Below are 13,415 nucleotides of genomic sequence, written 5' to 3' on the forward strand. Positions count from 1 at the left end.
AATTACCGGCGCCTGACTTCCCAGCCGCAGGACTTGGAATAGCCCGGTGGCACCGGTAAGTCAGTGCCGGTAATTGTTTACGAGTTTGGCAGAAACCGGCCGGTAGCTCCGGCACAGTTACCGCCGGACCAGTAATGAGCTCCACTGTCTTTTATTAGCAAACAAAATGACAGGGATCACCCCAGAAAAACAAGTATCCTCCGGAGCTCTCATCTTCTAAGCATGGTCAACCCGTTTTATCCCAGTGCGATTTCACAAATCCCAGAAACCTATCACACATTTACATTGGTCAGTTTGGGTGAGCTACTTATAGAAGATTTATAGGTTAGTTCTACAATTGGATAGTCATATCCCAGAAACTTATCACACATTGCCATTGGTCAGTTTGGGTGAGCTACTTATGGAAGATATATAGGTTAGTTCTACAATTGGATAGTCATATCCCAGAAACCTATCACACCTTTACATTGGTCAGTTTTGGTGAGCTACTTATGGAAGATATATAGGTTAGTTCTACAATTGGATAGCCATATCTAGTGGCTCCTCCGAGGATCACTTCTACTAGTATCAATCTACAATGTGCAGGGTCGCTGAGAGACCATTGGCCCTTGCAACAAATTATATCCCCACGTAAAAGGTGAATCTAGATTGGGCAAAATGTGTCCTCCCATTCCTGAGACCCTGGATGGTTACCCGACAGAGTTTACCTTTTCAAGGAAATGGGAATGAACATGGAGGTGCAAAGTGTTCCCTAATGCTGCCATATCTGATCACCTAAGCCTGGGAGAGTGCATTTGGTTAGCAGTTCATGGGCAACACTTGTAACTTGTCCCCCTCTGGTTCGATGGGAACAGACCCTTGGTCTGCCTCGGCTAAATAGGCATTGTCCTGTTTGGCTGGGTCACATGTGTTGAGACCACGAAATAAAGTCCTCTTGCCTGTAATTATGAGGATTTGTGCCTGAGTTTCTGCATTTGAATCATTGTCTTGGTACTTGGAACTTTCCGTCTCCACTCGCCCTTGGCTGGATGCCTTGTGTCTGCACGCCTGTGGCCTCTGGCCTATGTATTTGAATCCTTTCTCTCCTTTGCCATCCATTTCAGAGACCTATAGCTTCTGTATCATTCCTTATATCTTCTCCATGCTAGTAGCAGTCAAGCATGTGCAAGCTAAATGCATGAATACTTTTCATCTTGCAGTTGCAGCTTTGGCGAAGGGAATGAGTAGGAAGATATGTACGTGTATCTGTTGTCTACCTACGTGGATCATAAGCATGTGCCTCGTGCCTATATGCAATAAACTAGTGCATGTTCGCCTCACTTCATGAATGGATGAATATGTACTTCATGTTCAAGTGCGACTACATCATGATATCAGTGATGACGTCATTGATTTCTGGCTTTGCAGTCAGTCAACTTCTTCGATCAATGTCATTTCTATGTCGTCCAAATCATCAATTGGGTATGGTCTGAATGGCTGTATGAGAGAATAACGCTTCTCACACCTGCGATACATCGTTGATTGCGGTGATGGGCCTAAGAGTGAGGCACATCTGTCATTTCTCTGCCTTCGTGTTGTGAGTCGTGTGGGGGGCATGAGGGTCAGAGATTTGGACCCCGTCTACACAATGATGAAAAGAGGAGCGGGAAAGAATACAGGGAAACACAAGGAAAGTATAGGTGAGAGGCAAGGGGGAGGAGTGAGCATGGGATGGAGAAGTGAGTTGAAGGGAGCAGATCGGAGAGCACAGGCAAGCAGATTTAGAATAAAAGGGTGAGATACAGGAGCAATGCTTGGACAACTCATTAGAGTGACCGGGGGAGAGTCTACAATCAACACGCTGAGAGTTGAGAAGTACCTGGTAGACAGAATCATAAACTGCATCTCACCCTGACTTCCTCTGTAATGCTGCATGAAGTCCCTTGCTGAACCCATTCCACTTTACCAAAGCCCCTATTCCGGTACTAGGGGCAACAGTAAGTTATGTTTTATTGGGATGTATACAAATAACCGCTGCAATATGTATAGTCCCCAGGCACTCTGACGGATGTAAAAGATCGGGTATTCGTTTATGCACTCCAAGTAATCTTCCTCCTAGCTTCCAATGTCTCACCCCTTTGCCCTGATCCTGTTTCATTTCCCCCGCACCTCTGCTACCCACTGATACATCTAGCAACCATAATCTTCAAATGTATAACACTGCCACCACCCACCATGAACTCACCCCTGCTTCCGTTCCCTCAGTGTTGTGGTTCTCTACCACTGGAATGCTGTGCCCTAGAAATACAAAATATTACCATAGACCAGTGCGTTAAAAACATCCTAAAAATGCACAGCTAAGCTCTTGGGTGGGCACCTGAGACCTAAAATGGGAACACCATGCACCTATGGTCATAATCATGAGATCGCCTTACCTTTTCCCAGCTGCAGAGAAATGCTTGCTACCACTGTATAGGATTGAACATGTTAGTGCAATCATGTACAATCCTCTGAATAATGTAAGTGCTAGCATTGTGAGAAACCTGAAGGTGTCTCACCCGCTAGTCCCCAGGGATCTGTCATCCAGGTGTCCAGGACACAGCATCGCTATCAGATCCAGTTCCTGGGGGGTGGACCAGTGCAAGAGGATCACCTGGATTGGAGGTCTTCGGGGAGTGGAAGTGGGACACAGACGGGTGAGATGCAGCACCCATCTCCATACAACACCTTTTCCCAATCCTACCCCATAGGATATGTAAACGCTCTACCCCCCCTTTTCCTACAAGGACACTTTCCCACACCGCGAAAGACAACGGACTAACACCAGAGCCGTTTACCTGACATGTCCCAACACAAGGGTCAGGCAGAGTCAGGAAATTGCCAATATCTACACACACCTGATGCCACAGAGATAAAAGGCGGAGCACAAGGCCACATTTTGAGCAAGGCCGAAAGCACGAGGAAGCAGCTATTCCAGGACGGCAGTTCAAACGAAAGAGAAAGACGGAGGAAACCGAAAGGACAAGGAGGGTATTCACCTTGCCCTTTTCAACACAGACCCACGAAGCCTTCGATAAAGGAACAGTAAAACCGGGAGTTGCAGATGACGATCGGTGTAGCAGATGTCAATGGTACACAGGGCCCTCCCACACTGATAGCCAGGGGGGGGAGGCCTTGCCAATGGGGTACCATCCTTGACTCCAGCGGAAGAAAAGCCAGCGAGTTCAGCAGCCGGTAGGTAAGTCGGAGGAAATTGATCTTAAACTTGACTCTGTTAAGCTCATGGTTGCAGTAGCAACATTTGCATAAAGAAAAGAAGATAACAGCCAAGGTCTTTTATGAACAACCGAGGTATCAATGTTAGAGTGGTCCGGCGATGCGTGGGCGCTCATTCGAAAGACTCTAACGAATGCCCCACTCCTGAACAAGAAGGATGTGTTTGAACTGAGAACCAAGAGTCCTAGGGGAGGCCCGGGAGAGATGTCAAAGTGGTCATACAAGGGGTTGAGTCAAACCCCTTATACAGTCAAAAGTATTTCACATGTTGTGAATTGAAAAGCTAAAGTGAACTGCATTGTCGTAATGGATGTCAACCCGACTAAGGGACGTCCACAGTGTGACATTGGTCTGAGCCCGAATGAAGAAGGCTGACATTGTGTAAGCGATCGGAGCCAGGCTGAGGGGGATCCTCGGGTGAACAAGAGTCACCCGACCTGAAGATCTATAGAAGGAACTTTTTGTTTGTTGTTTGTGATACATTAGGCCCTCTGAAGCAAGAGACTTTGCATAAAGAAACTTGGACACAGAAGGTCCTCATATTGGAATAGGAACTGTAAATGCGGGCCGGAGAAGGTACACAAGTGTGCTGTGCTCCAGAGTCCCGCATTGTCCCGTGCTTCAAACGTGGGGAAGGTAGACCCAGGAAAATAACATCCTGACTTATTCTTTTGAGAATACGTCTTTCTTTCTTTGTGCACATTATCCCACACTACTTTGTATTTAGAGGTAAGGACTGACAATAGGTTTTTCTCAGTAAAGGCCCTTTTTTATTTGACTAGACTCAACTAGGACTGTATTATTATTATTTGATGGTCATAGCTTGCTCCCATCTTAGATTTAGGTTTAGATTAAGCATTTATCTCACCCAGTTTTGCAGTTTAATAAACACCCTTGGACTGTGATCACTTGTGTCTGTCTTGCTTTGATAGCATGCATTCCTTAAAGTATGTATTGTCCCTTTTTCCTATTACCACGTCCCCTTAGTGTGGTTTATGTTTACGCATCCCCCTACCCTATTATTGTAAAGCATCTGAAAAGGGGATTGCTCCCCTTTGGTATCTCTAGGCAGTGGCCCAGATAAGATTTGGTAGTGGGGTTATTTTACTCCCTATTTTTAAATGTTGGGAGTAAAATGATTTTTTGGGAGTAAAAATGTAAATCGAATTCCCAATGGGAGTATTTTATAAGCGAGTAAACATGTTTTAACTGGAAACATGGTAATGTTTTAGAAATTATTATTTCTTTGCACCTAATCATTCATGCACTTTAAACGATACATGTTTACTTCTTCCAAGCAGTAATGACAGTAATTTCTTCCTGTGATGCTACTGGTCCAAAGATATTAATGGAGCTGTGAGTGTGAAAGCAGGTTCTACGTGTCTGTTTCCTATTTTTTGTTGGGAGTATTGTACTGAGTACAAGTGGCCGATACACCCCTTATCTGTAGGGCTCTCTATAGGTAAGTGTTAGTGCCCTGAGCACTATTTAACCCGCAAATAAATACAAATAATTCAGCCTTATTCCTTGGAACTTGGAATTCCAGCTCTGGCAATCATAAAGCCCTGCCAGAAAAGCCCCAAATGGGCCTTCTGACCTGCCCCAGTACTGCATCCAAAGAACAGGTCCAACCTGGCCTACCCAGTCTCTTGCCCTCAATGGTTTGAGACGTCCTGACTGCGGTATAAGCAATAAACTATGTGGGAAAAAAAAGGAACAATTAAGACAACTGGACATACCTCCCTCCCTACGGAACATGCATTTTGGTTGAAAAGGTAACATAACTAAATAAACATGAGGTTTAAAGGGCTTTGTATAGCAGCGAAAGGGAGTAGAAAGTGAAAACCCGTTGACGGATGGGAGATACAAGGGTATAAGTGTGCTGCCCTGACAGGCACAAGTCCCAGCAGACCCACTGAGCACAGCACCCAGCAAGTTGGAGTAATGTTTGAATAGGCAATCAGCCATCCCAATAGTTTCATATCGCAAGCGATTAGAAGTGGTGGTCGGATGGGTAAGCCCCATGGTTTGGACTCCATATGACACTACGGGGATTTCGGCAATGATGCCTATTTTCGGCCAGTAAAGCGATGGAATTCCCTCCATCGTTTTACTGGAGGAAAATCCTCCACCTCACCGCCATATAGTATGGTGGTAATGCAGCGGTAACGGAATTACCGCCACATTTCTACCGCTCTTTACTGCACCGGTGTACTCGTAATGAGGCCCTAAGTCCTTCTCACTCTCTCTCGCTCTTTCTTCCATTCTCTTTCCCTCTCTCGCCCCCTTTTTCACACTCTGGGCACTACATACCACGATATATAATTTATGGCATAAAAGTACCAAGAAGCAATTATTGTAAGCAGTAAGCGCCCGCCAAATAATATAACATGTAATGTACCAGAACTCTGCCATGTCCCCCCACCCTGCCCTAAGCCTAGATTGCGGTATAGCTTTAAGCAGGGAGGCCATTTCTATTTTGGAACTGTTTATAACTAATAAAAGCTGCAACATTCGACGTGTTGGGACGGAATCTTGCTGTCACGTGTCCCAGGGACAGGTTCTGTCATCTTCCTATATATTTCAATGGGATGCCAAGCAGACGCGTCTCTTTGTTGTTTGTAGGTCGCATTTCAGTGTAAAAAACACAATCATAGCCAGTCTGCAATGACGCATCAATCCAAACTTTATAAGGTTTGGCCGATGTATGAAACACATTTCTAAAGAGCACCATAGCGACCCCCTCTGGTGGCGGTGGTAATAATGTGTCATTTATTAGAGCTTGTATCCAAAGAACTCCTATGGCAGGCGGCCCTTAACATTCCCAAAGCCAAGCACATCTCGGCTGCAAGAAGGAGTGCGCACTGGCTACCGGTTCGAGAGCGCATCTTTTTCAAAACATTAGCTATCACGCACAAATGCCTCTCGAACTCAGCACCAGAATATCTATCGGAAAAGTTCAGAAAAGAACAAAGTGCAAGACCCACCCGCACCTTCAACATGCACCGTCTTATCACCCCGAGATTCAAGCCACAAAGATCAGTCATTGCATCAAAAAACTGGAATGCCCTCCCACTACCATTGAGAACCGAACAATCGCATTGGACCTTGTGCAAGCAAAGACTCCGCTTTTCTCACGTGAGGTGACCAGGGGGACCCTCATTTCCTAAGATCACTTCACTTTTACCTTGCGTGCCTTAAACCACTGACCCAAGAGTAAATCAGGGGGGCCCACATCTCCCCAGCTCCCGTCCGCCCAAAATCATTCTCACCCAAGAAACTGCGGCCAACACTTTACCAAATGAACTCTTGTACCCAATGCTACCTGGAACGCGTATAACCATTTTTCTTTCTCGCTGTTGTAACTTATTCATTTTCTGTTTATGAATGCGGGTAACCAGCGCCTCGATGCCTCTGGGTTTAGTGCGCTCTACAAATGAAATAAATAAATAAATCCAACCGAATTTGGCTCTCATTTTATCGACCTCGGAAGGATGAAAGGCTGAGCTGGCCCTGTCGGGATTCAAACCCGTAAGCCGCTGTAATGTGTACATCGCACACAGTTTTCAGTAACGTGTGCTTCACCCACTGAGCCGTCTTACCGGAATTGAGAGTTGTATATAGAACGTTATTTGCAGCATGTTTGCACCCCACCTCCCTCCCCCCACGCCATACCTGTGAGATTGAATGCCTTCTCTCCTCTATGATGGGCCCTCTTTTCTCGCTGTGTCCTCCCCTCACTATCGAAGCTCGCCAGTTCCCACGACCCAAACACCTAGGGGCGTAGGAGACACATAAAATCTGGGGGGGACAGGGGACATCTTGGGGACTTTGCTTTATTTATTTATTGTGTTTTAGTCAAAGAACTCTACTTTTTACAAAATTAGAATTAAAATAGAAGTACGTATTAAATTACAAATATCACTGTATAAAACAAGAGAAAAGAAGAAAAGAAAACCGAAGAAAATTAAAGGATGCAGCAGCAAAGAGCATGTGTTTGTATGTTGCATTTCGGATTTTTCATCTGACTATGAGCTCATGGTAGGAGAGAGGAAATAACAATTACTTCCAGTGTGCCATAGCTAGGACGCCAGCTCGTTAAGAGGCAGATCACCTGTAAGTGGACTCTGCCAAATAAAGGAGTTGAATCCTTTTCTAACAACTGCAAGGCGCTACTTTTTTTGTGTGGGGCAAGGAGACGTGTGTGTCTCTTGGAATGGAAAGATGGGGGTTTCAAAGAAAGAGGAAATCTTGTTTGCACCTCTGAGTAAGCCCTGTTATGGCAGTAGAGGGACCAGGTGTGTGATGTTGCTGCTTTGACTGTCCTCCGGGGCGGTACAGCAAACAAGGAGGATGAGCGATCGCAAGCCCACCCCCTTATAAGCACTCCCCAGGTCCGCTGCCGGATGTGTCGGACCCGGGGGATGCCTAGTAGAAGGGGTGTATGTGGACCCAGGGGGTGGCCAGAGGGGCAGCCCGCTATGTGGGCTGCCCCTCTAGTGCCCCTGCGAGGGCCAGGCCAGCCTCTCACGATGAGTCTGGTCCCTCTCATTCCATCTCATGCTGGCCTCAGAGCCTAGCCTTTGTTTGCCTTTGTTATTCTGAATGCAGAGCTGGACTCTGTTCCTTTCTTGTTTAACATTTGCTGCAAAGCCTGATCTATTTGATTCTCTCATATGTTTCTAGGATGGCAGAGCATGGGTCCTCTGCCCTGTTACATTATTCAAAGAGCCTCTCTGCCCTTTCTTTGCCTCTCCCTTGTCTCACTGCTTGCTTGCTTAATACATACCTCCTTGCTTGAACACTCAACATATTCTCCCTAACACAGCAAAGGCAGCTGCAGTCTGTCTTAACTTCTATTTGTTCCGTTTCTTGAATTGGCCTCTTATTTCCGCTTTTCTGTCTGCAGGGGAAAGTCATTTGCCAGTCACTGCCATGATGGTTCTACCTGGCCATAAGAGGGCAACAGCTACCCAATATTAGAACATGGGCATATTATACCAGAGGCTGGCAACTGCCTTCCTAATGCCTACATAAGAGACACAACTCTTGCCTTTGTTTCTAACAGTAATTCAGTGGATGAAGAAACGCGAGAGCACACATATTGCTTATAAATGAAGGGGATGATGTCACACTTGTTTAAGACATTTTGATCACGCCAGAAGCTAATTTCCAGCTGCAATTAAGCGATTACTTTTTAGACTTCTGGCTTTAAATAACGTTAGTATCACCTGGAAAGCACAGAGGTTGCTCAACAGTGTTCCTGGAGCACGAGGGGTACCCTACTCGTGGGCATGGATGATTGGAGGGCATTCTTGCCCTGTTTTGGAGCCTGGCCCCTACAGCCATGATGGAGGGAGGGGCCTATTACTTTTGGTTGTATGTACCCTTTGAGGGTGGGCAGACATTGCCTCCTGCTTTAGCCCACTAACAGCTCTGCTTTGCAACTTTATCACACATACCTGTCTGGTGGCATGTAACTCAATGCTACTAATGTTATCAGCCTCAGAAGTTTGGAAACCTTTGCCACATCAACTAGGGGACAGGCTTGCCACCTTAGACTTACCCATGTCTGAGTCGGCATCTGTCGCCCTGTGGGGAAGACACACACAGAAAGAGCAGGGCAGAGTGCCCTTGTGGGTTTTTTACACTTCTTCCTCGGGGTGGGCATAATTCACTCCGCAGAGAAAGTGGCACATGCTGGGCAACATTCTCCCACTTTGACAATGTCACCCAAAGAGCGAAATTGGCCATTTGAAATACCTTTTTCGACTTATTATTGCGCAATCCACATTGATGGGTTTCAGCACCTGCTTAACGCGAGATAGCAACTAAGGGCATTTACCAACGCACTCAAGAAGCACAGGACACCATCTTACCAGCAACATGCCATGCTCACTCATTCTGATCACGAATTGGCATTTAAATGTATTTATTTATTTATTACATGTGTAGCATCACGCAAAACTCCCAAGCATCAAGGCGCAAAGTAAACTGCATGGAGTGGACCACTTCCATTGGCGCACGTTTTTACTTTTCCGCCACAAAATGGAAGATTTTAGTGTAAAAGGCAGGTGAAATCACATTGCTTTTCCACTTTGGAAGAGTGTAAATACCTCACGCAATTAGCGATTGATGGCGGAATTGACAATGGCTTCCTCTGGACTCCACCCGCTTTTACCAGGTTTCATTTCCAAGCAGATCGCAGAGGAATCTCTTTCCTTATTTCCAGCATGAGAATCCATGCTGGCAGTAAGGCCGCATTTGTCTGGTGGCGCAGGAAATACAGGGGGTCCTGCTGTGTCCACTCGGCTCCCGAACTCCACCCAGAAAATGCACGAAAATCTGTTTAATTAGAAAAAGCAACAGTAATAGTGTTTTCCACAACTTTTTCTGAACCAATTGACATGGAAAATGCTGTGTTGCATTGGAAGCTGAATGCATTCACTCTGCCTATTATCCCACCGGAAGATTGAGCCAGGTGCTGAACACAGGTGTTTCATATTCCTGTGCACAATCTGCATTTAGATAATTAACTAACTGAGCTACCTTACAAATTATATCTCCTCTGGGGCTTTACCGTCTTAACCCATTAACTGCCATGGGTATTTCCCCCCAGTGCCATGGCCTTTTTTGATGATTTTGGTATGTCGCCATTCAATCCCTTGTAACTTCTTTGATACATGAGATATCGTGGCCAAAGTTGTCCCCTTTTTTCCCCACATGTAAGCGATCGTAACGCCACCCAGGAATCCTAGTTTGCTGTAGGGGGGCGAGAGAAAATAACCAAAAAGGAGACCATTTGTTTTTTCAGAAAATACCAATAAAATGTTGCACAAAGAAGCCTGTGGTGTTTTCCTTGTAAGAGCTAGGAACAAATGGTTTGCTGTGCTGGATTCGCCATTTTCCAGGCTTTCAAGAACAGATTGAGTGGAAACCAAAATAACATATGTTGATATGCTAATCAGCCATTTTGTTAGAGGTCGGTGATTTTGGCATTTTTTGTCAAATAGGACATGCATGGACGGAATGGAAGAAAAGGGTAGGAAAGCTGAATGGGAAGCCAGAAAGGCATACATTTCTGAAAAGTAGACAATATTCCAAGTTTAGGAAGGGGTGATTTGACAGGTCAGGCAGCAACTATGTAGGGAACGATTCCATAGTTTGGGGGGAAATCGGGAAAATGACAGAAAAAACAAACACAATTTCCGCACATTTCACTCTGGTCACCCACTGAAACAGGCAGCCAACAACACATGGCCTATCTTCCCGCGTTCCCACAGATTTCCCGATGAAAACGGTACCTCACATGTGTGGGTGCACCTACCTGGGTGCAAAGGGAAATGCCTAAAACACTGGTAACCCCAAGTATTTTCGCACAGCAGATTTTCAGGAATTTTGCTCATGTGGACAACCTACAGATTTGGGCCTAGGGTGTCAAAGCCACGAAGGAAAACAGGGAACCCCATGCATTTCCGAAAAGAAGACACCCGTGGAAATCCACAGAGGTCTGACTTGCACGAATCACGCCATAATTTATGACCCACAATCCCTGACAAAGTCTGAGATTTAGTGGAAAAAACACAAATTTCACTTTGTCTGGGATTGTGGGTAATAAATTCTGGGGCGATTCGTGCAAGTCAGACCTCTGTGGATTCCCACGGGTGTCTTCTTTTCGGAAATGCATGAGGTAGCCTGTTTTCCTTCGTGGCTGAAATGTCTGAAAATTGTGGTTTTTTTCCCACCAAATTTGAGAGACTTTTCCCTCTGTCCACCCACTGAAACATGCCGCCAACAACAGATGTCCTACCGTCCCGCATTCCCACAAGTGTCCCGACGAAAACGGTACCTCACATGTGTGGATGCACCTACCTCGGCACAAAGGGAAAAGGCTAAACCACTGGTAACCCCAAGCCTTTCGGCAAAGCAGATTTTGCTCATGTGGACAACCTACAGATTTGGGCCTAGGGTGTCGAAGCCACCAAGGAAAACAGAGAACCACATGCATTTCCGAAAAGAAGACACCTGTGGGCACCCCCCTTTCCACTTAAAACATCCATGGTGGTTTAGTGACCCCCACACCCACCCAAAACAAGTTATCATTTTTTATTTTTGTTTTGCCTCTTTCCTAGGGGCAGATTGTGCTAGCAATCTGCCCCCAGGGAGGGCTAAATGAGATGCCCCCCATCCATTTGGGGTGGGGGGGAGAGGGCCACCCCCCTTTCCACTAAAAACATCCATGGTGGTTCAGTGGCCCCCCCACACCCACCCAAAACAAGTTATAATTTGTTTTATTTTTGTTTTGTCCCTTTCCTAGGGGCAGATGGGCACATGTGTGTGGCCATCCGCCCCCACAGGGGGCAAACCATACTGCCCCGGGCTTGGGGGGTGGCTCTGCCAATATTTGCAGTGGCCTCTCCCCTCACCCCAAATGGATGGGGGCATCTCATGTACCCCTTCCTAGGGGCACAAATCTGCCGCCAGGGAGGGCTACATAAAGTACCCCCTCATCGATTTACGGTGGGGGGGAGTTCCATCCCCCTTTCAAACACAAAAAATCCTGGTGGTCTAGTGCTCCCCCCCACACCGACCCAAAACAAGTTATAATATATGTATATATGTTTGTTTTGCCCTTCCCTAAGGGCAGATGGGCACATGTGTGTGGCCATCTGTCCCCAGGGGGGGTTCAAAACGTACTGCCCCAGGCTTGGAAGGGGTGGCACTGCTAATATTTGCAGTGGCCTCTTACCCCCGACCCAAATGGATGGAGGGCATCTCATGTACCCCTTCCTAGGGGCAGAAATCTGCCCACAGGGAGGGCTACATAAGGTGACCCCCATCCACTTAGGGTGGGGGGAGAGGGCCACCCCCTTGCAAAAATCCCTGGTGGCTAGTGGTCCCGCCCGCACCCACCCCACCCAAAACTACATTTAAAATAAATATCTTTTTTTTTGTTTGTCCCCCTTCCCTGGGGGCAGATGATCACTCATCTGCCCCCAGGATATTGCCCCCATGCTTTGGGGGCCAGGCGGGAGCGAGCATCTTACGTAGTAAGCTGCCCCTCCCCCCACTTCAAAAACAGATCCCTGCACGACACACTAAACACATTCTGGGGGGGATAAATGACATTACATCCCGCCCACTTAAAATTGTGCGGGGGATTTGCCCCCCCTGTCCTCCCCTACACCCATGCCTTGCTTTATCACCCCCCACCCTATCCTTATAGAATCTGACCATGCTTTGCTTACTCTAACTCTGGGTGGCCAAGGGGAATGGCTTCCCGGTGTTTGAAAGTTGAGGACAAGTGCCCATTTGGTACAGCCAATGTTGGGCCAAGAGCACCAGAGAATTGCCAGACCAGCATTCCAGGCATTCTAGGAGCAGGCCTTCAACTCCGAAAGTCTAGCCGAGGGCAACATGGCCTTTCCTTAAATGCCCTGGGGAAGGAATTCCGCTTCAAACCCCTTGTGTCTTTGTCCTTGCAAAATCTCCAAGTACCTGGGAAACGTTTTTGTGTTGGAGGCAAGAAAGGATTCCTCACGGGACACCAGTGAATACAATGTCATTACTTTGCGGGTCAGGGGTGCGTGAGGATCTTATAGAAGACCCGAGTTGGAAGACAGCCCCGCCCATCCTTTGCTCTGCCACTGAGCTCAGCACATAAATATATCAATTAGAGTGCTAGAGAGAACAGGCAAGACGGGCGTGTCTGCAGGTACTGTCGGGGACAATGGAAGTGAGCCTGCTCTCAGTTGCTTCTCGATAATCTCTTTGACAATTCATGCCACAGTGCTATTGTAAAACGGCTTGTGTTGTCTGCAGTGTTCTTCACACATGCAATTTTCATTCTGCATATGGAAGTTCTCTGCGATTCTCTATTTTGACATCAAATTCTATATCGTCTATGCATTCTTTTCTCTGGTTATCATTTTCAGGGAGTCACACTATTTTCTCGTGACGTCATTAGCTTCTTCCTTTCACGTTTTCACACTTCTTTGGGGTCTTCCCTCAGGAGACCATCAGCGCTTCAGGGATACTTCACATAGGGTTTTCTTAATGGATACCTTGCCTCAAAGACTCTTCGTGTGAAGGGTATCATTACTGAGGTTGCACATGTTGCAATTTCCAGTGTACAACGTATAGGCAAAATAGGGGCGGGA

Source organism: Ambystoma mexicanum, chromosome 13 (assembly GCF_040938575.1).
Source record: "Ambystoma mexicanum isolate Mex_15411 chromosome 13, UKY_AmexF1_1, whole genome shotgun sequence".
NCBI lineage: Eukaryota > Metazoa > Chordata > Amphibia > Caudata > Ambystomatidae > Ambystoma > Ambystoma mexicanum.